Source organism: Podarcis pityusensis (assembly GCF_964106645.2).
Source record: "Podarcis pityusensis genome assembly, chromosome: 5".
Taxonomy (NCBI): Eukaryota; Metazoa; Chordata; class Lepidosauria; order Squamata; family Lacertidae; genus Podarcis; species Podarcis pityusensis.
Window position 1 is genome coordinate 17,025,837 of NC_138032.1, and position 26,036 is coordinate 17,051,872.

Here is a 26,036-nt window from a genome sequence, read left to right on the forward strand (position 1 = left end):
TATTATGGGTCAAGGAAAGTGTGGGGGGAAAGAATATGCCTTTGCAAGGCATGTGTGGCAGAAGGAAGGGTGTTGGATAATACAAGGGCAATGGGATATAATGCTCTCTGAGTGTCTGTAGTGTGCTGTGCCAGGAGTAGAATTCCCCCAGTTTCCTTACATGTCTACAGAGGAGCAGGTGGCTTTTCAGCTACCATGGTCCTGAGTTCTTCAGGGCTTTGTGTATTAACAAGAACTCAGACATGGTGCAGTAGCTGATGGGGACACGGTGCAATTCCCTCATCACAGGTATAATATGTATGTGTCCTGGTACTCTGCATTCTGCACAATCTACAGCTTCTGGACCAATCCCAAGGGAAGCTGCAAAAATGAAATAAATTGTAGGCATTCACATGTACAGGCACATTATAAAAGGACTTTCAGTTTACAGATGTTGTGGTTTTTCCACTGCTTAATGACTCTGGGCAACAGTTAAGACTGTTGCATCTCCCTTCCTTGAGAGGAGGGCCTTTTTGATTTCACAGCCCCTTTACCTTTGGCATTTAAACCACACCAATATTAACTTTGCACTAAATCAAAAGAACAACCTCCTTCTGGAGCCAAGGATTCTAGACAGGGCTCCTTAGTCCCATGAATTCAGAACTGTCATGCAAGCGCCTTTCTTCATGCACCATATCCACAACCACCTTAAAGTACAATGTACTGCCATGTCCATTGAGACATGCTTCAGGAGGTTCTGCTTGTGACCCCACTGTAACGCCCAGCTAGGTTAGTGTGAGACAGGGCCTTCTCAGTGTTGCTCAACAGTGATGGAGCTCACCATCAGTACAACTTCCAATTGGCCCCATCACTACAGGTTTGAAAGTTGGCCTTGAAAACCTTGATGAACTTTTCACTGCTTCCTTTCCTTAAGAATTTTCCTAGTGTGTGTGACTCAAACCTACTTTCTCACAGTAACTGTAACCCTGTCTGATATGTGTCTTGCATCCTTTTTAAATGTATTTTGCTTTGTGAACGCTTGACCCTAAAAAGTGACTTATAAATGAGTGAATAAATGAGTGAGTGAGTGAGTAAATGGATGGATGGATAGATTGAAGCCATCATGAGCTCCTTGGAAGAAACGTGGGATATAAATGTAGCAAACACTATTAAAATAGCTATCTGTGGAACAAATGCAATATGAGCAGTGCAAATAGAGCATTTTCTGTAATAGTTAACATTAAATTACCAGTGATACTAATTAAAAGCAACAAGTGACTTATTACTGGATATCTTTCTTACATCTTTGCCTTAAAACCTTGCTAGGGATTAAAATCCATTATACTTAGGATAACAGACAACTACACTTTGATTCTCCCACCTCTTCATTAAAATACGATTGTATTTCTGTCTCTCTAAAGCTTTACTTTATAATCTGGTTATCTTTTTGCTGTTTCTTTTCTTTTCTTTTTCCAAATTGGTGGGCAATAATGGAATTTATTTCTGTATCTTCTTCAAGATTTGGATTTCATTAGTCACAGTCAATTATAAGAATCAGGCATGTTCCTCATCTAAAGCTGCTCTGTGGTACAGCTCATCTGAAACCAATGTTGAACTGTAAATTAACAGTTAAATTAATCACCACTTTGTGTAATTACTTCAGGCGGTGTCATGTTATCTCTCAAGGCATAGTTGCGAGACAGTCATTGGCCATGTTTAGGAATGTAAACTATCACAGCATCACTGCCTCCCTTCATAATCAATGCAGTGCTGGATATATAAAATCTGAAGGAATAGTCCCTTCAACAAATGTGAACCAGGTGGTATATAAAGAACTTAGCATTTCTTTTTCTTGGTGGCCACTGTGGTGGAAATTGCCCAACGCTGGCACTTTCTATTCCCCTTCACTGTTAAGGGTTGGCATTTAGCCCCGATGGAATGCTTAAAGTAGCATGTTTGTTGGTATAAAGGTCTTGTTGCATCTGATAAATATCTGGTGGCCTCTCCTGTTGTTCGTTACATGACCTGGTCAACTTCCACTCTCATAGCTCAATTTTTAAAAACACATGCTTTGGGATTGCAATCAATCGTAATGTTCAGTATATCGTTTGAACTATTTGCAAGACATTTTAGCTTAGTGGTGCTTTCTCCCATGAGGTAAAAGATCCTGAATATTTGCATTTCCACTGTAGTGCTTAATTTTCTCTTTTATTGTATTATTTTCCTTATTATTTTTCTAGTTCTGCTGTCTTTTTGAGGTTTGTAATTGTTTTACCTACTTATGTAGGTAAAACATTAAGGTTAATAATATCTATAACCCAACATTGCTAGAAATCAATATAATTTTAACTATTCTAGTGGGATTGAGAGGTGGAGTGGGACCTTAATTATTTTCATAAGTGTGAAAAACAAAATCCAGTTTATTGCAGAATATTCGGTTGAGGGGGTGTTTTTGATTCTCCTTCTATCAGTGGAACTTGCATGAAAAGGTCAGTACAAGCCAGATAGTCCTGGGACAGCCTTCCTCAAACTGGAGCTCTCTAGATGTTGGTCTACACCATCCCCAGCTGGCTGTGCCCTGGCTGAGTTGGGATGAGCAAATTACGTTGGCATATCTCTAGATGGGATTGGGGATTTAATGTCAGCTGAGTCCAACTAAGCTGGAAATCAGCCAGCAGAGTTGAAGATCTGCAGATCCACAGATCCGCAGATCTATGAACATAAGAAGCTGCCTTATACTGAAATAGGTCATGGATAAGTCTAACCCAATATCGTCCATGGTGACTGACAGCAGCTTACTAAGATCTCATGCAGATGTTTATCCCAGTACAGCTATCCTTTAACTGGCAGCACCAGGGATTGAACCTGGGACCTTCTGCATGACAGATGTGGACTCTGATCTATGCCCACCCCCACAAGCATCTCCTCTTTCCCATGTCTTGGGGCAGCATGGAGTGCTGTCTAGGGGATGAGCAGAAACACGACAATGGCTTTTTTATTTTTAAAATGCCAGGGTCAAATCATATCAGAAGCAATATTCTGCCATAATAATAGGCTTTATAAGAGAAGGCAATAAATCCGTCCTAATTGGTAGGTTGGTTGATTATATCTTTCCTTGTTCTTATCTCCCAAATTGCATCCCAAAGTCAATCTCCTTCTATGAGCCTTTGCTTTTCACCTGCGTCTTTTCTGCAGTGTGACACTCTCTGCAGAGAAATATACATGCTCATCTGATTCGGCTTGCCTCACCCTTTGGACTGTGATCAACACTTTGCTGGAAAGATTAAGGGCATTTCAAATCCATCTGGAATGTTGTTATTGGGCAGCCTCACCTACTGCTTAATTAAAACAACAGCAACAAAATGCCTGGCAAGATTCATCTCCCCTTTTTGTGAAACTAACAAGCGGCATGCTGGCATCCTTTCAACGGGGTGTCTCCCCACCCACCCCCAAGTTTAAAAGCCTGTGGCTCTAGGCCTATTCAATATTTTGACACAGTCAAAAGTTGTATTGTGAATGCATGTATGGGGAGCACAATCACAGTACAAGACCTTGCCTGGACCTATGTGCACTCAGGGATGCGGGTGGCACTGTGGTCTAAACCACTGAGCCTCTTGGGCTTGCCAGTTGGAAGGTTGGCGGTTCGAATCTCCACGATGGGGTGAACTCCCATTGTTCTGTCCCAGTGCCTGCCAACCTAGCAGTTTGAAAGCACACCAGTGCAAGTAGATAAATAGGTACTGCTGTGGCGGGAAGGTAAAAGGAGTTTCCGTGCGCTCTGGTTTCCGTCACGGTGTTTGGTTGCACCAGAAGCAGTTTAGTCATGCTGGCCCCATGACCCAGAAAGCTGTCTGTGGACAAATGCTGGCTCCCTCGGTCTGAAAGCGAGATGAGCACTGCAACCCCATAGTTGCCTTGGACTGGACTTAACCATCCAAGGGTCCTTTACCTTTACCTACTCAGTGTACTCTTTGCACAAGCTCTATGCATCCAGGAGTTCAACTTATAGACAGTAAATGCACATAGGAGTCAGGCAACAGACCTGACCTCAGACTATAGGCAATCGGTGAACCATTCTGCACTTACTTGTTACATGTGCAAACTGTACATGCATAGGATTTGCAATATGAATAGGATCTCTGAAATAAAAGTGGTCTCTACTCACACAGGAAAAGTTATGCATGCTCACCTGACACAGGGGGAAGTTAGGAAGGGAGCATCACTCAGGGGTAGACCACATAGATTGTATGCAGACGTGTTATGGTCTAAGAGAAAATTATATGAAAATGATATATCGATGGTATCTAACACCGAGTAAATTGGCAAAAATGTATAAATCTAAATCAAATAAGTGTAGGAAATGTGAAGAGAAAGAAGGTTCTTTTTATAATATGTAGTGGTCTTGTAGTAAGGTTAAAGCTTACTGGGAAATGATATATGTATAATGAAATGAAATAACCTTTGCAAAAGAAGCAGAAGCATTTCTTTTAGGAATTATAGGGACAGAACTATCTAAACTGTATAGAAACTTACTCATGTACGCTACTATAGCAGCAATAATGTTACTTGTCCCAAAATGGAAAGAAGAAGAAGTCCCAGCAAAGGAAGAATGGATACAAAAACTTATGGAATATGCAGAAATGGCGAAACTTACTGGAAGAATAAGAAATCAAGATAACAAACTTTTTTTATATAAAAGAATGGAAATGGTTTATTGAATATTTACAGATAAATTGTAAGCAGATAAGAACATTGGCAGGACTGTTGTAATAACCAGCAGCTTTATAAGAGTATATATTTAAAGAAGATGAATAAATGAGCAAATTAAGTTAATTTGGATATGCAGAAGATATTAAAAAATAAATTTAAGGAACCGCAGAAAGAGGGGGAAGGAAGTCAAGCTTTGAAATGTCAAAATGATTGTAAAATTAGTGAAATGTATAAACTTGAAAAGTGTGTGTGTGTGTGTGTGTGTGTGTGTGTGTGTGTATGATTGTATGCAGAAGGTTCAATCCCTGGCATCTCTAGTCAACAGGATCAGATGATAGGAGGGCCTGGAAAGCTGCTTCCAGTCAGACTACTAGGCTAGATGGACAAGTAGCCTTGAGCCAGTATAAGATGGATACCTGTGTTCCTGAGCATAGTCCAAGTCGGATGGACTATGGCAGTGGCAGAGCACATGCTTTGTGTGCAGTGCAAGATGTCCTGTATTCAAATCCTGACCAGGCCAGTAAAAGATGGAAAGAGTATGGGTTGTGTCCAACTAAGCCTATTCTAACTAAATTAGTCATGCCCATTATTTTCAATGGGTCTGCTCTGAGTAGAACTAACAGTGGATACAGCCCTTTGTCAGAAACCCCGCAGAGCTTCTGGCACTTAATGACACACTATGTAGCTAGATGGACCAATGGTCTTGCTCAGCATAAGCTCTGATAAGAAATCAACCCAGATAAACAAAGGAAAATGCTTCACCTGGTGTCATGGTGATGTCAGGTGATTGGCGGGTGGGCCATGAGGGTTAAGTAGCCCATGAGGGTTAAGGGATATCAACATCCAGGATTCATCTATCCTGATCAATTTAAAACGTTATAAATGCATTACACACATGTGACACCAAAGGGCGCTGTAGAGCAATGCAAAATCGTCAATGTAAAATTGCATTGGGAGCTATATAACGTTTCTTTTTAAAGCGTTTTTACAATCAGAATAGATCCAGCCCCAGTCTGCTGTCCTGATCCATTTTACCAGGCCTGGAATAGCAAGAAGCAGCAAACTGCCTAGATGAGCCTTGATCTATTCTGAAGGGGATGCGTTCTGATTTTTATGACATGGTCGCCTGGATATTAAACTTACAATATGAGGATTCTCTTTGAGAAGCTACCCCACCCTAGCCAAAAGCTCCCAGTTTCTCTCAATAGTCATTAGGTTGGTTTGTCCAAGGAAGACACACCTGCATGGACTTGAGAATTTGCCTTAGGATGAATTTCAGGAACAACTCTAAATTACAAATAATGAGAAACTTAACAAATGAGGTCACAAACCCCATCTGCCCACACAAATTAATTATAAATTGCTGACAGAAGTTAGCCCCAACTTTCTTCTCAGAATGCCCCTGAAACTTTCTGCTCCATTGACATCTCTTTGGACATAACTAACTAATGATAAGGCCATCCCTTGAGTGGTGAAGTAGGAACATACACAGTACAATAGGTCACCTCGATATTTCTGGCACAGAAGGTCTCATGGGAATAAAGACATGTTTGTTTAACTTACAGATACTTCAAGCAATTTGAAGGGTTCTGCAGTTCTTCTTCAGGTCATAAGTTGCTTCATTCCATGAAAGGGAAATTTCCTGTGCAAGGAATTCATCTTCATCCTTCCAGCCCTAGAGAGAAAGCTACAGGGGCAATGAGTTAATAATCGAGACAATCATTCAGAAGCAAGGGAATGCGTATGTCAAAAAGGCCAGCTAGCTCAGCAGAGAAGGATCTGGGAGCCCAGTTCTTTAGACACTCTTTGGGATGTGTCTGTCAGGTTTAGAGTTAATTAGATGTTATTTAATGCACCCAGTGGCTACCAATGAACTAAGGGTTCTCTCATTGGCACTGTCCTCAAGTCTCTAGCAATCACATCCATGATATAAACATTAAAAAGGTCTTCTTTCTGGCAGAAAAATCTTCAGCTAATAAAATAGCCTGCTCTTCTGAGCTACTGGCTGTATCAAATCATTTTTACCAATCCCCAATTTTCACACACACACATACACGCTGGATGCTAGCATTTGTTTTGGGAGGAATGTAAATCAGAACTGATTGGGCTCAATTCTCTGGCACTGGCACCAATACAGTCATATATACAGTATGTTAACCCATTGGCTCTGGCATCAAGTCTGTAGCCATATGTACACACAAACAGCTGGTGACTTCATCAGGTGGAGCTGGATCTTGTGCTACTTGTGAAGGCCACCATATTGTATTTTCTGGAATGCTGCGCATATTACCCATTGTCTGTTTAGACTGTAATCTTCTTGGACAAAGGCAGCTGCCTATCTTTGCTTGTGCAACAAAAGCAACATGTAAGAACATGTTGTGTCATGTAAGAACATGGCTGTATTATGTATATTATGTATGGCTGTGTCAGAAGAATGGCCCATCTAGTCTGACATCTTCTCACAGTGACCAACCAGATGCCTGTGGGAAACCTGCAAGCAGGCCTGAGCACAAGAGCACTCTCCACACCTGTGGTTTTCAGCAACTGGTAACCAAAAGCATTACTGCCTTCAACCATGGAGGCAAAGCATGGCCATCATGTATCAGGGACTGGCTAGATGAGGAAGAATGGTGGGAGGACAGGAAACCACCCAGGGCAGCATCAGAGGAGGAAAGCTCAGAGCCAGGAAGAAGGGGGCAGACTGATTGGAGGCTGAGCAAACAACAGGTTTGAGTGAGAGTGAAGTGTCTGGGGAGGAGGCTGAGACTGTGACAGATCCACAGCAACCTATCACGGTCTGGTCTACGGGTGACCGAAGTCCCGTCTGAGGACGTCTGGACCGGGGGCAAGATGGTGGGGTGGGAGTAGGAACGAGAGTCCAGAAGCCAGGGGTCCAAGGGTCAGGAAGCAGGGAGTCATGAAGTCAAGGGACAGAGGGTCGAGAAGCAAGGAGTCACGAAGTCAAGGGACAGAGGGTCGAGAAGCAAGGAGTCAAGAAGCTGAGGTCCGAGGATCAGGAAGCAAGAAGCCAAACACAGGAAGGCAGGAAATGTGTTGCTGTGACAAAGAGCCAAAGGGAAATGCTGACCTTATATGCCTTCCCGGCCCTTGCCACCAGGTGCAGCAAGTTATCAAGCGGCTTCACCTCTGTGGCTGTTCCTTGCCTCTCCAGAACAAACTTAGGAAGGCCCAATCCTGTGAAGCCCTACTGGTCCTAGGGCCTGGCTCCTGCACGCACTCCTGACACAACCTGCCAGTTCCACTGTTTTCCTCTCTCCTCCTCCCCTGTCCCCCAAAACGAGGAGGACATTACATGTAGCCGAACCAAAGGCACAGAGAGCCCCGCCTTGAAGGCGTTTGAGACTGTTGGGGTGGAGCCTTAGGAAAAAGTAGGAGGCTCAGATCCTTAGTCCTGGCAACTGCTTCATTGGACTAGTTCTGCCTGTGTAGTTCTTTGTTTGTATTTGGTCTTTCTGAATAAAGAATCAACATTATTGTTCATCTCCGAGTCTTTGTGCTGACCTGCAGCTGAAATAGCCCTGACATAATGGCTGCTAACCATGGATATCCTTGCCCTCCATGAATTTGTCCTATCATCTTTTAAAGCCATCCAAATAGAGGGCTGTCTCTCCAGAGGGAGAATCATGCGCCAGGATCCTCAAGGAGCTCAGATAATATAAAGTGGAAAAGAGCTATAGCTCAGTGGTCTGCTTTGCAATTCAAAAGGTTCCAGGTACAATACGTGGCATCTCTAGGTACCCTGCCTGAAACCCCAGAGAGCCCCTGCCAGCCCATGAAAGCAATGCTGAGCTAGATAGTCCAATAGGTACAACTCAGTATAAGGCAGCTTTCTATGTTGCTACAACCATTATCTTAACAATTTCAGAGCTAACATCTGTATGAAATAGCAAATACCTCTATTTTGCTTAATATAGGCATCTGATGGATGCCTATATTAAGCAAAACCAAGCGGTGTCTTCTTAACATGGTTTCATCTGAATTACTTCCATTCACGTTATTAAAACAAGTGAAGAAAAGGGAGTGCAGAACAGAATAAGTGCTCTTCAATGAAATGTGATTCTGTCAGCACAAAAACAGCCTAACCAAGCCCTAGCGCAGCCCGCTATATTCAGCTAAAGCCAACGTTTGATTGAGATTACAATAATCATCCAAGACATCAAGTTCATAATGATCTGCCCGATTCATTGCTCCCCTTTTTGTTTCAAATTGGATTTAATAGTAATCAAAACAACATGGGGAAGAATGGACATAATGACTAGCATTCCCTTCTCTAGCATCTTTTCCTTTAAAATGAAAAGAAAGCAATTCCATCACAAAAGAAGTGTACATTTTAAGTCTGGCTGATCCTAATTTAATTGAAATCAATAATATGTTCTAAAGCACATGTTTGCAACCCTTTCCATGATGACTCGTCTGCCAGTGGTCCAGAACAGCAATGGGTCTTCCTGAAAGCAAGGACCTGGTGTAATTGCTCAGATTGTATCATTATAATTCTGCCATACAGGACAGGCAACATTGCAATTCTCTCTCTCCCATCCCTGCCACCATCCCAACTTGAAGGGTTTTCTTTCACCATGCAAAGCAGGTGGCTCTGGTTGAATGGATGACCAAGACGGTGAGAGAAGGAGAGTGTTTCATTGCTTACCACCAGCTATTTATCCGTTTAAAACCAGCCTGCTGGACAGCAGCAGGAAAATGACACTGCAAATGATATTGTTGCAATGAGGAAAGCTTCGGGGGGCTTCCCCCAATATCTGATGATCTCCAAATGTTTTTGAGTACAGCTCCAATCAGCCCCAGCTGGTGTGGTCAATGGCAGGAATGCTGAATGTTGTTGTAGCCTAAAACATTTGGAGGGCACAAGTTGGGGAGGGTTGGCTCACCAGGAGTAAATTTACAAGAGTGTGAGATCCATTTCTTGAGGGTGGAAGTGGTAATTGCCCCAATTGTATCATTATAATTCTGCCTTACATGTAACACTGTAATTCTTTCCCCACCCTCTGCTATCTCAACTTGAAGGGATGTTTCGTTCCCTGTGGTTGCCATCATGAGATGGGTGGAATCACTTATGTTACCACACACTCTAGCCCTAGGATACCTTGACTTGACTGATTAGAAAGTTGTATGCCTGCTTAAATGTTTATATGTGTTAAATGAGCTGTTAATGGTTGATTATTGACTGCCTAGTGATACTATATGTCTTATTATGTGTTGCTGTTGAATTATTGTATTCATTTTTGCATGAACCGCTTTGGTTTTCTTGTGGGAAATGCAGTATACAAATAAACTGACAATGGCAATGCTGAGGGCCTGTGAGTATTGTTCACTTCTGGTACTCAAAAAGCCTGGAACTCAGAAGTCTTTTATTCTAAGTATGTGGCCTTTTCACCAGGCTCTGGTTGATCGATCTCAGACACAAAAAGTAGACCCCGCAATGTGATATCTGGCCACCCCGACTTAGAGGAAATCTGTTAATGCTACTTTGCTAGTCTCACAATGTAATGGTGTTCAAGTAAACGTTAATTTAGTACACTCACATTAAAATGTGGACCAAGCCTATTCCCCCACCCTCATTCCTATTTAGCCTACAAGCTACCATTTTCATTTCAGCAAAAGAGACAGGCTTCTAAAAATGGAAGTTTGCTACAGAGATCATGATCCAAACAACCCCATCATTTGTTCATTTGTTAGTCGCAGTTTCCCTTCATATGCAAGTTTGTTAGTGGAGAGGTGTATAAAAAAAGCCTCCGTATGTTCCCTTGGCTGCATTTCACCACCACTGGGAGATTGAGTGGGTCTACCTTGGGCAGCTTCAGGATCCAGTACAGTGAAAAGAGCTCAACCTTAGACATTTATGGCTCTACGACTGCATAATGCACCCCTACTTAGCCTCGAGGCCAGACCATATTTAAGAGGATGCATGTCATGATACTGGTATCGAATATAGTGTCCCAACGCATTGTACCAAATGGTGTGCACCAGCTGTTAAGATGATAATAGAGTAATTTCCCCAAATCTAATTGTAGGTGAGTGAACTTCACTCTCAGTAACAGATGATGGAAATGAAAATTATAGCCCACTTCTAAATGGATAGTGATAATTTTGTTTTCCATCACAATAAAATGCCGTCGCAGTCAGGAAGAAAGCGCTAGGCGATTGCTCACCATAAGTAAAATCACCTCTTGGGAGAATGAGGTACCAACAAACTGTCAAACACAGGAATATTCAAAAGACTGCAATTGCTAACAGCTGCAGATAATAGCCCCATGATTTCTGAATACATAAAACTGCAAGTCATTAACAAAGCAGTGGCTTGTGGGGGTGACTCATGTGAAGTCAGTGGATAGTCCGAGCTTGGTTTCAAATGACCAGCTGTCGGCAGCTCAGAAGCTACCATCAAAATTGGTGCCATAGCTGGCTATATCGCCGGAGGTCCCAAAGAGCCAATATACGTTACCATAAATAACTACCTTATGCTGAGTCAGATCATTGGCAGTCTAGCCCAGGATCCTTCATTTTAATGGTAGTGACACCCCAAGCACTCTCCAGCAGAGGCTGTGAGCAGGGATGAGTGAATCTGCTGGTTTTGGTTTCTCTCAGTTTCTCAATTTTAAGTTCAGTTCTCCCCCCTTTCCACATAACCTTGTGATTCTTTTATTTAAAAAATCCTCGTGAAAATTCGTTAGCATTTTACTGTGAATTTCACCTAATTACTCATTTTATATGTAATTTTACCTAAAATACACGTTTTTGCAAAGCAAATTTTCCTAATATAATACATGCACATTTTCACTAATAGATGTAGTGTTATGTCACACTTTAGCCTCTTATGTGCAAGTTGTTGTTGTTTTAAAGTTACCTGGCTGGAGAAATGTATTGTAAAATTTGGTTAATGGCTGTTTTTGTGTGCCCATATTAGGTTGGTTTAACTTTTGAAGTGTGAACTGAACTGAATTACTCCCTCATCCCTACTCCTGAGATCATATTAAACATAGATCATCGAGGAACTGATCATAGGACCTTCTGGGACTACTGAGTTTTAGCCCCTACGCCTAAAAATTTTCAAGATACATTGGTCTCCTCAAGGTAAAGTTATCCCATCGTGATGAAGAACTCTGTCTGATTTGTTAGAAAAGTACTCTTTGATTCATTGATATTGTGGTCTACTCACGATTCTCACATTTTGTTTTAACATCCAACAATTCCTCTTATAGTCTCCTTGCTTTATCTTCACCTCCCATTGGTATTATTTTGGTGCAGCAACTAACTGTCCATGCAGCAGTCTAGTGCACCAAACACTTGTTACATTGAATTTGCCACTACAAGTGATTCAGCACCACCTGACAATTGGGAGTGACTGATCTCTGACAGGCACAAGAATCCTTGCAACCCTTCAAGATTCTTACTGATCTTCATGCCTCAAAGCCACATTTAATAAGTTCTACACTGAAACACCTTTGACATTTTTAAACAAAGCCCACTCCACCAAACCAAAGAATTTGCAGGCCTTAGCAGCAAAGGAGAGTGGCTTGAGTTGAAAAAGATACTGATGAAAACATCACAGCTGAATTTTCCCATAAGAAAGCAATGTAGGGGGAGGGATGGGAGGAAGCTGTTGTCCAAGAAGTGCGATTTGCTTTGCCTTTGTGGATGCATCTGCAAGGGGAGGGGGTAGCGTTGTTTGTGCCAGATATGTGACATTTCCCTCTGGATGGAAGAGTGGAGAAAGGTCAGTAGCTAACCAGGGAATCTACATTTCATTCTAGAGTTTGGATAAGGGTAAAACAATCAGAGTCTTATGCTAGGGTGTCTATGTGTGCTATTTTACAAAGGATATTCATCTGTTTGAAGGGATGCCCAGTCCAGCCCAAGCCTGGTTTAAAGTTAAAGGACTGTGACATTGCCTGTCAACAGTTCATACCTAGACAACAGACTGAGCAGGCATAGGTCTCCCTGGTCGCAGTTTGCTCCACTACGATGACATTGCTCACCCTTGCTGATTATCTTTTTCAGGAAAGGGGAGTATAATATTGCGTGTTCTCCTTGACCTGTCAGTGGCTTGATACTGTTGACCACAGTTTCCTGCTTGAAAGGTTCCATGGATTAAGAATTGGAGGCAGTATTTTACAAAGGCTCCACTCATCCCTCAGGGCCATTTTGAGAGAGCAGCCCTAAGGAATTCTTGATCAACACTATCTGAACTGGCCTGTGGTGCCCCATATTGTTTAATCTTGCCTTCTATGCTGTTCAACATGTATATGAAGCTACTATGTTACACAGTCATACCTTGGGTTATATATATATATATATATTAAATGATATTTATTAGCTACCTCGGGTTATAGACGCTTCAGGTTGCGCGTTTTCGGGTTACGGAGGCGCCAAAACACGGAAGTACCGGAACGGGTTGGTTGCTTCCGGGTTTGGGTGCTCGCACATGCACAGAAACACTAAATCGTGCTTTGTGCATGTGCCTCCAGCACGGATCACGTTTGCAACCCGAGCACCAACTGTACTAGACTGCAACAAATCTATATGGAGCTGCAGCTAATTAACCATTGAAAACCCAGGGTTCACACATACTTTGACTCTAAGTAACTGTCAGGGGTTCAGGAGCAGAGGCAAGGGCAAGGGAGGAAACAGAGAGCGAGGGGGAGGAGGCAGAAGAAAAGATGAGTGATGACGACGACCCAAGATCTCCGAGTCTTTCCAGTGAATCAGAAGATTCACAGAAAGGAGCACCAGTGGCCAGGGCAAGGGGGGAGCCTAGGGGGACACCCCAGGAAGATAGAGCCAGAGGGGACTCAGAGGGGAGCAGTTGGAAATCGGGACCAGCATCACCGCCAGAGAGCAGGGAAGAGGAAGGGCGCCAGGGATCAAGCGCTGGCAGCTCACAACAGGGGGGAGGGCACGAGTCAGGAGTGGCCACACCTCCATCGGGGAGCGAAGAAACGGTCAGACGGAAGGTGGAAGGTTGGGCGCGCGCGCCAAGTTCAAATGCACAGGAAGGTGGCGCAGTAGGCAGCCCGGAAAGGGAGCCAGGTCCTAAAGCCCGCCGAAAGGAGGGAGAAGAGTCAGGGGGGTCAGCGTCAGAGGAATCCCGGAAGGAAGAGACCCCGGGGGGCAGAGGGACCCAGAGAAGAACAGTCAGGCGGAAAAGGTGGAGCAAGGCTAGGATATTAAGTTGGTGTACAAGGGGCGGAGACTCAGATGGAGCTTCGCCGATCTAACCATTAGACGTAGGGTTGCACGCAGCAGCTTGAGAATGGAAACTGTAACTCAATAAAGACTTTTATTTAATGATCGCTGGCTAGCGTGATCCTCTGTGAGCTAGGATCTGGAAGCAACTCTGACAGTAACTTTTGTAGAGAAGGGAAGGGGCTTCCTTAGGGAGTGAATAACATGACACCAAGTCCTTTGAACTTTTGTTTATTCCTCCTGGTTTACCATTATGTGTCTGCAAGATAAATTTGAAGTGAAGAGGACACAACCTCAATTTTGTGAAGACCTCATCTTTATCTTTACAGTTCCTGGATCACAAATCTACTCATGTCTGATTGAAGTTTGGTTTCTGCTTATAGGAGATGGATAAACAGGCCTTCTGACAGCCACAAGGATTTGTGTGCTGATTTTTTCTGCAATAATTAGGGTCAGGATGCCAGCTGTTCTTTCCAGGTCACGTGTGAGATGGGACGTGTACCAGGGTTACAGCTAGTTCATGGGGGGAATGACTTCTACCTCGAATTTATGCCAGATGTACCAATGCCATGTTCCACAGACTAGCGCCCATCATTACAGATGTAGCACTGTAAGTAAGGTTAAGCGGGAGAGCATCCAGCCCCTTTACTACCTTGTGTATCCAGTCTAGCTCATGCCATTCAATTTCTCTCCTTTTTCTTTCTTATCTCAATTTGTTTATGAATATCCTAAAACATATCCCAATACTCGTCAGAAACCTATATTAATAGGACAGACACCACCCTTCCCTTCTTCTGTATTGCAATTCCCTTCCTTTTTTATATCCTCCTTAAATTTCCACTCTCTAAACTTCAGGGTTTCCATAACACCATGGTTAGACTTGTCTTTGTGGCTCATGATGGATGTGGGCTATAAAGTATTATGATGATGCTTTGAATAGAGGCTGATGCATAAAAATAAATGCCTTGTGTTGTGTAGCACCGGAACATCTCTGTGGATATACCACTTTATTCTGTGCCATCGGGGGATCTTTTCTGTCAGCATTGTTTAATTCCCTCCATTTGAGCCATCCCTTCAGTTTGGCCAAAATGTGGCACTAGCTTTCAGATACACTCAGTACTGGCTGCCTGGGTGGTGCCAAACCAGTCTGATCCTGTGGCCAAATATGGAGGGCCGACGGTGCCTTTTGTTTGCTTTGCTCATAAAGAACAGAAGTTACAGCAACTTCCACTTTATTTCCAGGTCCAGGTGATAAAATGGCCTCTCTTCTCCGGGAGGGTCGTGAGCAAAAGCAGGAACGTTCCAGAAGCCAGTTTGTCTGAAAAGGGCAGGGGAGTCACGCCACAAACTCATTAAAATGCATTGTCTGTCACTTCTTATTGCTTAATTATAGCTTGTGGACTGTTAAACCAACGGAGCAGCCTGACTATCTGAATATTGCTAAGTACTTTATAAGGACCATTCATGCGTGAGCGTTTTTTTAGCATTCTCATCTCTGTTGCTTACTCTTTTGGAAGCATGTTGCTGTTTCCAATATTATGCATTTTGTGGAGTTGGAGCAGAATACTCGGAAAGCTCCCACCCTCCTCTCTCTGTCTTTCTGCCTCTTTGAGAGAACTAAGAATGTGCTGCATAGTGCTGGTATTCGGTGCTGTTCAGTAGCTTCTTGTGTGTGTTGTCAGTTCAAATCTAAAAGGATTTGCTTGCAAGAGTAGTAGCTGCAAACAAGACGCTGCATTATTCACAATGTGGAACGATGTTCTTTCCAGTGTTGTCTACTGACGAATCAGCAATCCACAAGGCTACTGGTATGCAGACCAGGGCTGGACCTCTTGTGACCCACACACAGCCCAACTGCTCTGTATTGTGTGGGGCCAGTCAGGTGTTACTTTTCCCAGTGGCGGACCTTGGGGTCTCAAATTTCATCAGCACCCTGGGTGACGTCAAAATTTGGTATCCCCCGCCTCCTCAGGCTTTCTTTCTACATCATAGTTGTGACGCCCCACCCTAAATCCACCTCTCACTTTTTCTCACTGGCAAGTCATAGGACATCCATAGACCACACAAGCAGGGAATGAGGACCTGAATTCCCTTCTCCATTGCCTATCCCAAGCGTTGAGCTCACATAGAACCATTCAGAACTCCACTTTGTGAGACCGGCTTCAGTCTCTAGTGCAGGCACGGCCAAACTTGGCCCTCCAGCTGTTTTGGGACTACAACCCCCATCATCCCTAGCTAACAGGACCAGTGGTCAAGGATGATGGGAATTGTAGTCCCAAGACAGCTGGAGGGCCACGTTTGGCCATGCCTGCTCTAGCCAATCAACAACAAAGCAAGTGTTGCTAGGTTATTGCGTTCTGTTTTTTTCTGCCTTTCTCTCAAGCCAATAGATAGAAAAACAAGGGGCTCATCTATCCCCTCCACATCAAATCCAGTTTTTTCTCCACGTCTCCTGCTTAACTTGGGGACCAAAACTGACATGACATATTATATGGACATAACTGGCTCCTGACATTATCTTCTTTACTTCAAAGGAGCTGGACAGGAAGTGGGTATGCATTAATTTGATCAGAGGATCAGTGCTGGGGGGGGGAAGAGGAGGGTGTTTAACCCCTTCTTTCCTGGCCATTTCCCTGCTTTAGATCCCACCTGCCCAACATGCTGCCATCGGCTGATATGTTGTATAGCACCTCGGTGGTATTTTTTTATAAAAAAAATATAAAAATGGAAAGCCAAAATCAATTAATTAAAGTGTATAGAAGGTCTGGGGTACATGCATCAGTAGAACCACTAATCATAGAATCATAGAATCATAGAGTTGGAAGAGACCACAAGGGCCATCGAGTCCAACCCCCTGCCAAGCAGGAAACACCATCAGAGCACTCCTGACATATGGTTGTCAAGCCTCTGCTTAAAGATCTCCAAAGAAGGAGACTCCACCACACTCCTTGGCAGCAAATTCCAATGTCGAACAGCTCTTACTGTCAGGAAGTTCTTCCTAATGTTTAGGTGGAATCTTCTTTCTTGTAGTTTGGATCCATTGCTCCGTGTCCGCTTCTCTGGAGCAGCAGAAAACAACCTTTCTCCCTCCTCTATGTGACATCCTTTTATATATTTGAACATGGCTATCATATCACCCCTTAACCTCCTCTTCTCCAGGCTAAACATGCCCAGCTCCCTTAGCCGTTCCTCATAAGGCATCGTTTCCAGGCCTTTGACCATTTTGGTTGCCCTCCTCTGGACACGTTCCAGAGGAATATAATAACTCCATTTGCATCAGATAGACCGAATCCATACCCAACCTCTGCATGTTTAACACATGATCTGAAGGGGAAGTCATAAGTGTGTTGGCCTGATTGTGATTAATAACCTCCTTGTTAAAGTGCCAAATATCTGAAGCATATCTGGCAGGATTTTGCCGAAACCGTGACTATTCACAACTTTAGACTGACCATATTGCATAGCTCATACATAAAGGGCACCCAGATAGGCTCTGCAGAGAATCCTGTTGCTGAGATACAGGACGACATTTCCTGCATCTCAATGCTTCTGATTTTAGACTTGTGGACACATTGCACTAAACACAGGTACACACTCGCTCGACATGGGTATACGTTGTGTGACAGGTGATGCACCTGTTGCTTTGTACGGTTCAACAGTTCTGTGCACAGGTACACAGACTGTGTAATTGCTGAATGTTACATGTGAACAATAGGTGTCCAAGTAAAGTCGTACCTTGGTTCTCGAACGGAATCCATTCCAGAATTCCGTTCGACTTCCGAAAATGTTCGAGAACCAAGGCGCAGCTTCTGATTGGCTGCAGGAAATTCCTGAACTCAATTGGAAGCTGCAAAAGCAGTGTCGGATATTTGGGTTCCAAAGAACGTCCGCAAACCAGAACACTCACTTCCGGGTTTGTGGCGTTTGGGAGCCAAAACATATGAGTACCAAGACATTTGACAACCAAGGTATGGCTGTATACTGCTCTACAATTTGTGTAGACAGTTACAATTGTGCACACTTTGAATGCAACGCCCCTAAGCCATCTAATCATTTTTTCTTCAAATCAGTGAAACTGGCTACCATCTCCTCTTGTGGTTGGTAGTTCCACAGGTCAGCAGCTTCTATATGCACTTGCATTCATGCACATGTTTTAAATGGGGCCGTTGCTAATCCAACCCATTTTTTGTGATATTGTTGTTCAAAAAATTGTGGCTACCGGGGCATCAGGCATAGAGGAAATATCCCCCCCCCATGCCACTATAGTGTTGGATTTTTACGCTCTTAGGGCGAAATTTTGTCAAATAAATAAATAAATGCTCTCCCTTCCAGTGGGATGGCTTTGTAACCTGATGGATTTCAAGTGGAAGAACCTGAAGTTGAAAGAGCGTGAGTTTTTTTTTCTTCAAAAAAGGGGGCTGTTTTTGAACAGCTAACAAGTTTAAGGGAACAATTTACGTGATTACCTGGAGTTACAGTTAGATGAAAGAAAGATGCTTCCCCATTTAATATCTCGACAGGGATAATAAGCAGATCAAAGGTCTGAGCAAAGAATCAGCAGATACAGTCTCTTGTTGATGCCTGCAACATAAATGCTAGAAGGGGCAATCTGTTTTAGTTATGCTTTTGAGTACACGTTAAATCTAATTTTAGTGCACAATAAAAATGAATGGTCCGCTTTCAAAGGCACTGCATCTGCTGAGTACAAGTTTCCATGCCAGATGGTTTTTGTATTTTGTTTTGTAGTTGTTTTGCATTCTGCTAATTCTCACCCTATAGTGCAACATGGTGAAGTTGACACACTTAAAATGACCTTGCAGTGAGGATTCTCAATCTCATGGTGACTATTTTTTTTTTGGTAAAAAAAGGAGCAACCTTTCAGACCCTCATGGTGAACAGTAATAGCTCTCTTTCCTTATATACTTCTTTCTTACAGCCGCATTGTTGAGTTGATTCATTGGTTAGATGCATCTATTTAAAACCTTGTGATCAGTTAAAAAGGAGCTCGTGGTTAATCATGGTACAGTAAAAATATCTTTTGAAATGAGAAAAGAGGAAAGCAGAGAGACACACACACAGAGAGAGAAATACATGGGGCCGCCTCTGAAGATGGTTCAGCTGGTGTAGAATTCAGTGGCCAGGCTGCTCCCTGGGTTTGAGAATACAGCACCAATCCTGGTCCAACTGCACTGGCTGTAACTTGGTTTCCGTAGCCACGTCAGTGTGCTAGTTTTGACCTATAAAGCCTTAAACAGCTCAGGAGTGCAATACTTCAAGGACTGCCTTTCTCCATATGAACCAACCCGGATCCTACAATCATCATCCTAGGTACTTCTTTGTGTGCCTCCTCTCCAAGAGGTCTGGAGCATTAAGTATAATTGGTTTAATTGACACTGAAATGGTGAATGCCTGTGTAATGGTGAAAATGTTTAACATGGGGAGAATCCATTGAAGCTAAATTAAGAGCAAGAATGGAACTCTGGGCTTTAACTGAGTTGATAATTAACTGTTGAATGTATTCTGCTACCTGACACGTGAGTGTTTAACCTTAGATCACATGGGAGGCTATTGAATTGCAAAGCACCATTCTGAAGGGAGTTGCCTTTAGTTCTTTGTCCCCAGGCTCCATGGAGTAAGGATGTAAATCAAGGTCTCCAGGAAAACAGCTCCAGGCAAAATGAATGCTGTAAGGAGGGAGACTTTTGCTTATACATCTGTTTGGAGCATTTCATATTTTGTAAGATGTTGAGTCTATGTGCTGGACTAGCATATGCTTTATGGAACTGTTTGGATATATCATTTACTGTTTTTTGTTATGTTTTGAAGAAGGTTCTGCAAATAGAGTTTTCATTAAACTTGTGGGCCTTGACAATGTTTTATTTCCAAAAAGGAGTCAGTTTTTATGAATCCAATCATTTCAAACTATGCAGTACAGTGGTACCTCAGGTTAAGAACTTAATTTGTTCTGGAGGTCCATTCTTAACCTGAAACTGTTCTTAATCTGAAGTACCACTTTAGCTAATGGGGCCTCCTGCTACGGCCACGTGAATTCTGTTCTCATCCTGAAGCAAAGTTCTTAACCCGAGGTACTATTTCTGGGTTAGCAGAGTCTGTAACCTGAAGTGCCTGTAACCCAAGGTACTATTTCTGGGTTAGCAGAGTCTGTAACCTGAAGCGCCTGTAACCCGAGGTACCACTGTATTAATATTTGCAATATGGAGAGCAGCAATGCAAGAATAGGCCTTTTTCTGCAGTGGCTCCTGTTTGTGCAATGCTCTCCCGAGGAAGTCTCACTTGGTGCCTTGCCTTGGTATTGTTCTTGTTGCTTTCAACCTGCAAATGAAACATAACTGTTTGTTTTCCCCACCCCTGCCACTTGCATTTCCCCCCCCTTTTACGATGAAATCAGTGGAATGGAAGAGTAACTTTTGTGATTCACACAATTATTTACTTAACTCATGTAAATCACATTTCACCACAGTGGACAGAAAGATGAATAATGTGGTTTTGGGTAGAATATGAACTGCAGCAGAAGAGAAATAGTGCTGCGTGAAGCAAACACATGCTGCAACGGAAAATGGTGCCTTTCATATACCCTAATCTTTAATATCATCATATTTCTATGGATTGCTGGGGATGTTCTTATATACAAAAGTAAATTCTGTGCAAATCAGCTCTGTGGGAATGTGGTATTTCTGTATGTCTTCAAAGCTCTTTAGATTCTGAGAGGCGAAGAGACCTTTATAAACCATTAACATCCTTAAAACATTGTGGGTTTCCTTTCCTTTTATTTTATTTTTTTTGGTTTGCACAGAATTTTCTTGGAACTTTCAGCAGGAGATGGTGTTTCTGACATTTAAGCCTGAAACCACTTAAATAAATACAAGCTAAATGAACACATTTTATTGCCCCAGTGTAAACTGTATATAATCCCAGAAAATTTTCCTTGGCTGCTTCGCTTCTCCCCATATGCAGCAGCAAATTTTATGGCATAAACAGCCAAGATATATTAGTGTGTCCCAGGAAGCTACCAGTGGTTTACTACAGTTGCCATAGCAATGGTAAAACAACTTGGCTGATGGCGTGGAAAACTATTTGTACAAAGAGCTAGCTTTGCTTTTGTTCCTTTTGTTCCTTTGGTCTTATGTTCTGTGTTAACATGCTCCTTTAAATTGCTTTATAATCAGCTTCTAGGAATGATACATTTTTAGGGGTTGCTGGATTTGCAAAGGAAAACGTTTTGGTGATATGGCAAGTTGCTGTCATACCTTTGAACAATGATTAATGCTCAAGCTACATTCCTTTCCCTTGCCTTTCCCATGAGCAATTGTAAGTTTATCAATAAAAATAAAACCTTCTTTGGAATATACGTCCTTTTACCATAATAATAATAATAACAACAATTTTTTATTTATATCCCACCCTCCCCAGCCGAAGCCGGGCTCAGAGCGGCTAACAACAGCAAAATAATACACCATTCTAAAATCAATTCATTATAAAATCAGTTAAAATCAAATTGATGGCAACCATTGGCCTAGAGTTCTGTGAAGAATTACCAAAGGAGGGGGTCAGGCTGTGCCTTGGCCAAAGGCCTGGTGGAATAGCTCTGTCTTGAAGGCCCCATGTCAAGTCCCGCAGGGCCCTAGTCTCTTGTGACAGAACGTTGCACCAGATCGCAGCCACAGCCAAAAAAGCCCTGGCTCTGGTTGAGGCCAGCCTAACCTCTCTGTGGCCCGGGACCTCCACGATGTTTTTGTTTGAAGACCGTAAGGTCCTCCATGGGACATACCAGGAGAGGCGGTCCCGTAGGTATGAGGGTCCTAGGTCGTATAGGAAATATGGATCATGACCCAGTGGATCATGACCCAGATTGGATATTGGTCTGCTTCTGAATCCACAGTCCCGCCAATTCTAGTATGAGAGTTGCAACACTGTCTCTCTTCTGGTAAAAACTTTATTCACCATTTAAGAGTTCACAAAAAGTCCTCTGGGTATCCCCCATTCTGAAGCAGGGATGGAATGTTTGGGGATGAGACATGTACCTTCACAAAAATGTAAGTCCTGGGGTATATTTCTCCACAGAGGCAGCCCAATGTATTTTTGCTGCCTGAAGCAGAACAGTAAATGGTTCCCCCACCAACATGGCAAATGGTACCCAAGTCTGGTCAAGTTATATTGGCAGCTGAGGCAGAAAATCCCCCCTCCCACCCTTGGAACTGCCTCCCCAAAATACAATGAGTAAACTGAATAATTAACCATTTCCTGACCTTTTATGACAACTAAAATCAGAGCTTTCAGAGGCAGAGAGTTGAGAATAAGAAGAAAGTGGACAGTTGGAAGGAATTAAATGTCAAGGGGGAGTCCTCTCCCAACTTTTAAACATGCTGAAGGGGATCACAAGAAAATCCTTAGGTCAGTGGTGGAATAGATACTTTGTATGCAGAAGTCCTAGGAAAAATAAATGGTCCCAATACAAGGCTGCTTTCTATGTGGAAGACTAGTGGGTGATACCATGTTCTCTGTCCCAGACACTGAAAAGGATGGCACTGCTTATAAAATGTCTATACAGATCCTTTGCTGTGTAGCATCCTAACTTTGCTTGTAGTGATGGTGCTTTTGGACTGCAAAATACAGGTACAGGTTGGGAGGCAAAGGACCGCTAACTGCATAATTGGGACCACTTAATGTGCTCATGTAACCTGGGTTTTCACTGGGCCATTTCCATGAGTAATAGCCTAACTAAATAGTGTGGAATTATAGCAGGGTTAAGACACTTTCTTTATGATGAATCTAAGTCATTTCTAAAACAGAGTGACCCATTTTACTGAGATCACTGAGTTGGAAATGGAAGTTGATTCTTTTGCGTTAGGGAGTGCTCTGTTTGACTTGAAAATGAGAAGCAATTTAATGTTCTGAGTTCACATATTGAGCTCACAGGGTAAAACCATTTGTATATTGTGAGCTAATTAACTTCAGCACACACACACATCACTAGAAAAAGCAACCCAGCTCCTGTGGCACAATGTCAGCATGATATTTGACCACGCATTCATACTTTTCTTTTTCTCACCTCCTGCAGAAATAGCCTCTGCAGGAAACCCTCCATTACAATTTGAAGCATTAAATCACCACCATCATGGGATTAAATTCAGAGTGTTATTACCAGTGTGGTGTTGCAGCTAGTGTTAGAAGAAGATCTCAGAGAGCTGGAATCCAAATCCCTGACGCTCAGTGGACAAGTCATTATCGAACTTTAGCTCACAGGAATGTTGTGGACGTAAGAAAATGAAACAAAACAGGGGTTGAAAAAGCATACACTGTTAGGGTTGCCAGACCGCCAGGCCTCACCTAAAGCCTGCTGGTGGCAGATGAAGGGCTTGCATCTCCAGGTGGGTGACAGTCCCTTTAATAATGGAAAGAAAACATATTAAGACTGCATATAGCTTGTAAGCTTCAGCCCAGTAGGACCTGGCTGAAAATTATAGCATAGACATTCGGGGTCCAGGGGGTCTACCTTCCACTCCCTTCTCCCAATTACCCTCCATCTCCAGGGCCTGCCCTTTTGACATCTCCAGGGGCCACCCCTATGTCTCAGGTTTGGGTCCTGACACCTCAAGGATCCCACACACTGTATTCTTGTTACCTCAGGCTAAATACTTTGGAAATGTGTTTCTCAAAGTAGAATGTCATCCTGCCTTGTGGACATAACTTGGGAAGACAGGCAAACTAATATCAGTGTACTTGAAGAAGCAAAGATCACCAGTGTTGAAGCAAGAATTCTTCAACATCAACTTTGTTGGACTGGTCATGTTGTGCAGATGCCTGATGACCGTCTTCCAAAGCAACTACTCTTTTCCCAACTGAAAATTGGAAAGCGTAATGCTGGCGGTCAACAAAAGAGGTTTAAAGACTGTTTCAAAGCATATCTAAAAAAATTTAGTATAAACACTGACAACTGGGAAACACTGGCCTGCGAGCGCTCCAGTTGGAGAACAGCCTTTACCAAAGGTGCCATGGGCTCTGAAGACACTCAAACTCAGGACACAAGGGAGAAACGTGCTAAGAGGAAGGCATGCTTGGCAAATCCACACTGTGATCAACTCCCTCCTGGAAACCAATGTTCCCACTGTGGAAGGACGTGTGGATCCAGAATTGGCCTCCACAGTCACTTACGGACTCATTGTTAAAACCGTGTTTATAGAAGACGATCTTACTCGGCTACGAGTGATCGCCAAAGAAGAAGAAGATTGCTCTATCTAGCCTTAGCACCGGCTGCTCCGACATGTCAGCAGATCTCATAGGTTTTAGGCGGAAGAAGTTCCCAGCACCACTCTTTGAGATCATTTGGACTAGGTGGTCCTCGGATCCTTTCCAATTCTATGGTTCTATGATTGCTTTAAAATATAGATGCATGGATCAGATCTGTGTTCTTGTGCACACGCTGAGCTGAAAGGTCCCTGTCTTCTGTTGCCATCCTGAGGATCATGGAAGTGCTGCTGCAAATGGCAGCTCAGAGTTCATGAATGACACCTTCAGAGCAATATAGTAGTGACTCTTGGCTAGATGTCCAGGAGAGCCTTGCTTTCATATTCCTCAAAGTCTGGTTGTAGAGGATGCACTTTAGTGCTCTGCATGTGGGAAAAAGCTTTAAAACACTTGAATTTGTCTCCTGAAGACTACCAGAACTTCAGAATCTCCTAAATGTTTAGGCAGGGGCGAACTCCAGTCCCAAGTTACGTGGAATGAATGTCATGACTGCACACAGGGAAGTGCTATATGTTTAAAACCATGTGTGTGTTGTTCAGGGTCCCCCCCCAACCAGAACCTGGCAGAACTCAGTTCTAACACCCCTTAGTTGGATTCCAGTACCCCTCAAGTGGGTGCCTTTGCCATTCCATGAGAACAAGAGAGGTGTTCATGGGGAGTTCTTTTTCTAGAAAAATAGCACTGTTGTTATTGTTATCCTTCTGTCTTGAGACAATGGAGGAATGTGCTTTTTGGAGGTGAAGTCAAAGTCCTGGAAGTTTACAGCGCCTGCTGTGGCTATAGAGACTGATCTGGGAGAGACATGTTTTGTTGCAGCTGGGGCAGATGAAGGCATCCAGTTGTGCTACTGCAGATGCACCATGGTATTTCTCCTCCCAGCAGTCATTCCTCCTCCGGTCACTGCTGTGGATACACCTTATCCCATCAGGGAGATGGCTACATTAATCCTTTATTTCTGGTGTTTTAATTTTCTTCCAACAGGAGCTTTTTATGTGGTTAGGGGGCCATCATATATATGACCTCTCCCTACTTATGCCAGGGGTTGCCAATGTGGTGCCCATGGGCACACATGTGCCCAAAGAGGCCTTTCCTGGTGCCCACAGGGGGGGGTGTCTTCTCTGCCCCTTGATGAAATAATGTTTGAAACAGTTCTTTCACTTTGCAAATGTGCCCCTGGGTCCCCAGAGGGTTTTGACCTCAGCTCTATGCAATGTTGTCTCTGAATAAGCATCCTCCCTGTTTCCTTTCAGCTTGACCTTGGAAGCAGGACGTATGAGTGTCAGTGCTTGACGTACCTATCAGAGAAACGAATTGTGACTGAAAGCTGGCCAAAAAAAGAAAGAAAAGGGAAAGGAAATATCTTATATATGCCAGCAACTCCAAAGGCAGAATGACTGAGAACACAAGATCAAGACAGAAGATCAAAAGCCCCTTCTTTCCCTTGAAATGTTAAGTCTCAGTGCACGATTTCAGTGACCATGAATTGCCGTCATTAGCACGTTGCTGACAAGATATCAGTGCTCTCACATTTCTTTTAAAAATCTCAAGCATTTGACTGATTGTGGTGCTAATAATAGTGTGACACAGTAATTTTATTGTCAGGGTTATTCTCGGACGCGGTGCTGCCTCTGTCAATCTGTTGATGAATAAAAAGTTATGTAAGATATTATTACAGAACAGTTCAGAAGCAATTGCATTGAAAAGGTTGACAGACATGCTATAGCTACTCTTGGCTGTATGTGAATCTTAAAAAAAAAAACAACTTTCAGAACACAGTGTTAGCTTTCTTTTAAAAGGCAAGGAGCATCTCTAATTTGCTTTAGCAAATATTTAAGCTGTTTACCTGTATTGTTCTTTTTATC

At 43.0% G+C, this 26,036-nt stretch overlaps 1 long non-coding RNA gene across 1 annotated transcript; it reads left to right on the forward strand.

The window, feature by feature from the left end:
* Window positions 1-16,307: 16,307 nt before the first annotated feature.
* On the forward strand, window positions 16,308-25,782 carry LOC308478551. The gene is made up of 3 exons (XR_013987144.1): window positions 16,308-16,460; window positions 18,241-18,297; window positions 25,425-25,782. It is a non-coding gene; the product is annotated as an uncharacterized lncRNA (long non-coding RNA).
* Window positions 25,783-26,036: the final 254 nt, after the last annotated feature.